This window comes from Amphimedon queenslandica, unplaced genomic scaffold (assembly GCF_000090795.2).
Source record: "Amphimedon queenslandica unplaced genomic scaffold, v1.1 AMPQUscaffold_12628, whole genome shotgun sequence".
NCBI classification, from domain to species: domain Eukaryota; kingdom Metazoa; phylum Porifera; class Demospongiae; order Haplosclerida; family Niphatidae; genus Amphimedon; species Amphimedon queenslandica.
The window spans coordinates 1-5174 of record NW_003547136.1 but is presented as its reverse complement, the minus strand read 5'-3'; positions in this window follow the sequence as shown (position 1 = coordinate 5174).

The window sequence follows — 5174 nt, the reverse complement described above, 5'->3', positions numbered from 1 at the left end:
CATAATACCCACTAATAACCAACAGTGTCATGTTAAACATGTAACCATACCCTCACATAAATACACCTACTACAGGAAATAAGATAAATACATAAACAATGCTAATAGTTTATACTATCAATGAATCAATACAATAGAATATACACTAGAAACTAACAGTCTAATGTACCATTGACTCTTCCAATAAGAGCACAACATGAAAATAATCGTGAATAACAATATACTTATCTGAAATTGAAAGAAGAAACAGTACTTCATGTAATGTAAATGCTGTCTTTTTAAGGTATCATGGTTGTCATTTTGTGCATGCAATGTTTTGACAACAGATATAACAATGTATAATAGCAAACAATCTTTGAAACAAAGACCCAAATAGTGAAGATCATGCTTACTTTAGCAAGGGTAGATCTACTCTTACTGATACTAATGATTGTCATCATTGATAAAGGAGAAGGATCTTATTGTATGGCTGATTGTACTGAATATGAACATGAACTATCACCATACTTAAGGGTATGCTGTATCATTAGTAACTTAGGACAGACTGTTCGTATGAGAGAAGGAAACAAAGTGACCATTTTTGTATGTCCTGGAAATAGACCAGACCAATGTCCATCAGGTAAATATAAAGTGACCATAAATATTATACTATAGAACTACATGTATAATACATTAATAGTTACAATTCTACTGGATTGTAAGGATTGGTACAATAATGGTAGCACTACTAATGGCCTGTATAATATTAATCCTGATGGAGGGACTCCTTTCACAGTTAGTTACTAATAATAATATACTTTATAATTATACACTATTGGATCACAGGTATACTGTGATATGGAGACTGATGGTGGTGGATGGACTGTATTTCAGAGGAGACAAGATGGATCTGTTGATTTCTATAGGAACTGGACTGACTATGAGAATGGATTTGGTGATCTTACTGGTGAGTTTTGGTTAGGATTGAGCAAGATTCATCGTCTTACTAAAGAAGGATCAAACACACTAAGAGTGGACCTGGGAGACTTTGAGGGAAACACAAGTTATGCTAACTACTCTACATTTAATGTTAGTGATGGTAGTACTGAATATATACTAACAGTAGGAGGATACTCTGGTACTGCTGGGGATAGCCTTATAGAGTCTAATCTTGATCATCCAGCAATTCACAATGGAATGAAGTTCTCAACAAGTGATAATGATAATGATCAATATGGTGGTGGGCATTGTGCCATTCTCTGGAATGGTGCCTGGTGGTATGATGCTTGCTATCAATCTCATCTCAATGGTCCTTATTATACTAATCCAACTGGAAATGGTCAGTGGAGGGGAATCATGTGGTATGATTGGAAAGGATATTACTATTCTCTAAAGTTTTCAGAGATGAAAACCCATCGTAACAATTAACTGAAACTATGTGTATGCAGATAAATTTCATGTGCAGTGCTTTTAAGAAAACAACAAATATTAGCCTCATAAGCTACTGAGCTATAATAGAATGGGCCCGGGCTGGCAAGCAATTTACATGGTGGGCCAATCTGAAAGTTTTACAATAAATAATTCCCTGGCTACATGTGTTTACATTGTTACTTACACGTGACGTACTCTGGGTTTCCTACAGGATTTTGGCATAGTACTCATGCAGCTTATTTTTGATGGATTTTTAAAGTTGCTCAAAAATTGGGTGAAAGACACTGCACTACAATACAGGGTATTTTGACAAAATCACAAAGAGAGAATTCTCCATTTTTATAATATTTTCTGATACATATACAAGTTCTTATGTTGTGTATCAACTTTGAGCTCATTCCAATCAAGTTTGGATTTTTTATAAATTTTTAAAGTTGCTCAAAATTGGGCCAATTGACCAAAGGCTATAGCCTTTGGTCATCAAAGGCTATAGCCTTTGGTCATTGGCCCAATTTTGTCAAAAATGGCTAGGAGAGAATTTCAGATTTTTATAATTTTTTCTGATACATATACATGTTTTTATGGTGTGTAAAAAGTTTGAGCTGATTCCAATCAAAATTAAATTTCTTACGAATTTTAAAAGTCACTTCAAATTCCATGTGCTGTATTGTAGTGTCTGTCAGCTCATGAAACTCATGCTGTTTAGCTCACTTAGCATGCTCTGTGGGAAACCCTGCATGTCTAATGCATAAAAACTCTGTACTCTTACCTCTATAAGTAGCAGCTGGATTGTATTCATTAAAACACTGAATTGATAATTAATTTTAGCTCAAAAACAACTGCAGCACCAGCATTATACTACAATTCGACAATATTCACCCACACCTGTTGGAGAGGAAAGGAGAATCGGAACATCACAAGAAGTTTGTAATGACTCACTAACTTTAGCTAAATCTAATGCAAAATGACATAGAGTAGAATTTTCATATCATGGACTGGGATTTCTATAATAGAAATCCCAGTCCATGATATGAAAAACATTTTGACCACACCTACTTGTGGCACCCACGTTGTTACACGTGGGTCAGATACCGTCACACCCATTTTGCCCCTAATTAATTGTTACTAAAAATCTTCAAGAACAAGAAGAATCAAATTATCAAAGAATGCGGGAAAAGTTCCATGGATTGGATGGTCATTCACTTCACCAGTCTCTGTTCTTAAGATGATGAATGATTAGTGAGTCTAAAGAGATACTGTCCATTGATATACAACTACCTGTCACTGATCACTGTATATATTGAGTTTTACATTGATAATTATCATATTGTTATTTGTTGTGGTTAATGAGTCTTGTATGTGTACAATTGCTTGATTAATATATCATATTATTATCATTAATTGCCTTAGATATTTTTGTTTACACATACATGTACATTAGGGTGTGGTTTTAGAGTAATTGTCTTTCTCTTATTTGTGTTTTCCTTCTCTCCCCCCCCTCTCCCTCTCCCCCTCACTCCAAGGTATGGTTCAGTAGTTCAGGTCAATCAGCTCATTAACTTTTAGGCGCCTGTCTTCTCACTAGTGGAAATTGTAAGCCATTTTAATATTAATTAATTGATATTAACATAGTTAGATTAATTACAATAATAATAATAATATATGCATTAAATTCCTCTTGCACTTATATGGCTCATCCATTAACTGATAATCAGTTTGTCCAGTTCTGTACTATACATGTACATGTACTGTTTCATGTACTGCCTGGTATGTGCACATACATGTACATGTACATGTACTTTTGTGTGATCACCACTGACTTATAAATATTTCTCTAAACATTCCCATAGCCTATAGCAGTAACACATGTTAGCTGTAGTAGTAATGTTCTTTATCCTGTTGCTTGACAGCCTCTGGTAATGTTAGCTAGACAGTAAACTAACTTGGGCTATTACACTGATTGATTCCTCACAGTTCATTTTGTGTTGGGTTTAGAAATTTAAAAGCTTGCCCATCCATAACTTCATCCCTAATAAGCAGTATCTTTATATTGTATTTACCTGGTACACCAATCATACTACATGTGTTATTGACTTCTTGAGTGTATATCTCTCACTGTCAGCTCTTTATGTACACAGCAGATGCTTCTGGAAAATTTGTTTACATTTGAAAAATATTTATTAACACACAGTGTACGATAAAGAAATGAGATTAGCTTAATACACAAGTAATTAATATGTTAAATTGTTAATCTAATAATTGGTAGTTTTTAGTGGCAATTCGGTATTTTAAAAACTAGTTAAACAATAGAATGTGCTTCACTCAATGTGAGTTGCCTTACTCCCATTATCCTTGTCCTTGTCCCAGCTGGTTCCCTTGATCACAAATTGCCAGTAAATCCTAGCCCAAGAAGGATAACCCCTGTTATAATTGCAATGAGCGCACCAATGATAGCCATCCAAACACAGACACAAGGGCCATCACAACTTGTGCAATCTTCATTTGGTCCAAGAAAGAGTTTCGTACATTTACCCATTCTTGATAATAAGGGCGAGCTAGTAACTAGAAGACGGAGGACTTGCTTACTGATTCTTATCGTTCCTAGTCACCTCCCTATTATATTATCATATCGCTCCTCCTCCTCTTGTCTCCCGTGATACGGTCCGATGTAGATTCATGTATTGTAATATTACAGTATAGCATAGTATACATTTACTTCATACTATATGTTCATACATACATGTATAGTATGCAAGAACACAGCATAGAACGACACTACTTACAACACAACATAGAGCAAGAAGGATTTGCTGCCTTGTTTCTTATTGTGCCAAGTCGCCTTTACATGACATGGTAGGCTTTACAGGAAGGTGTATTATGTTTTGTAGCTAAGGGATTGTGTTATGAAGCCTATTAACATATCATCAATCCTCCTCTTATTGAACGGTTTCACAATGTGCCTTTATTTTATTTATGGGAAAATAGTTTGGGAATAAATCAAAGCAAAAAAATCAATCAACAAAAACTAATAAAGGTTGCAAAATCTTATTTTACAGGAAAATATATTACAATTACTCACTTAGCTGTACATGTACATCAGTATAATCTCTTGAGAAAAGAGAGTGTTTTAGCTGTTATTTTAGATGTCCTGTTAAGGCAAGGAAAAGTATAGTACCCCCAGAAGATACAATAATTAGTAATCCTGCAGCAGCTCCACTAATTGTTAGTCCACCTCGAGGTGGAGGAGGTGTTCTTGGTCCATCTTCCTCATCACTTCTTAAAGTACTGCTCCTGTTAGTCCTGTGACTGCTTCTCTCCATGCTAGTACAAGAACTACCGGTATATGTCAACGTTGGCTCACAGAAACCTCTGTAGCGATTTTAGCTTTTAGCGGAGTCCTTTAAATGTGCTGTATCATTACGAAGCCTCTCAAACTAGCATGCATATGTCCCTCCTATTGGTCATCGGAGGAATCCGGAAAAATACAATATCATGATCGGTTTGCATATGGGGGTAGGCTGTTAGACGTGTGGCATACATGTACATATTGAATGAATTCACCTATTTTTATGTGTAAAATTGTCGTGTACATATAATATGTGTATGTAATTGTACTTGTGTGTACAATGTAGGGTTTATGTTCTTGTTTATTATCACTTTCATTTCTTTCTATCTTCCCTACCCTACTTTTTGCCACCCCCCCCCCCCCTTTTCTCTCTCTCTCTCTCATTATTTAGTAATAGAGTAATTAGTAATGTCTTCAG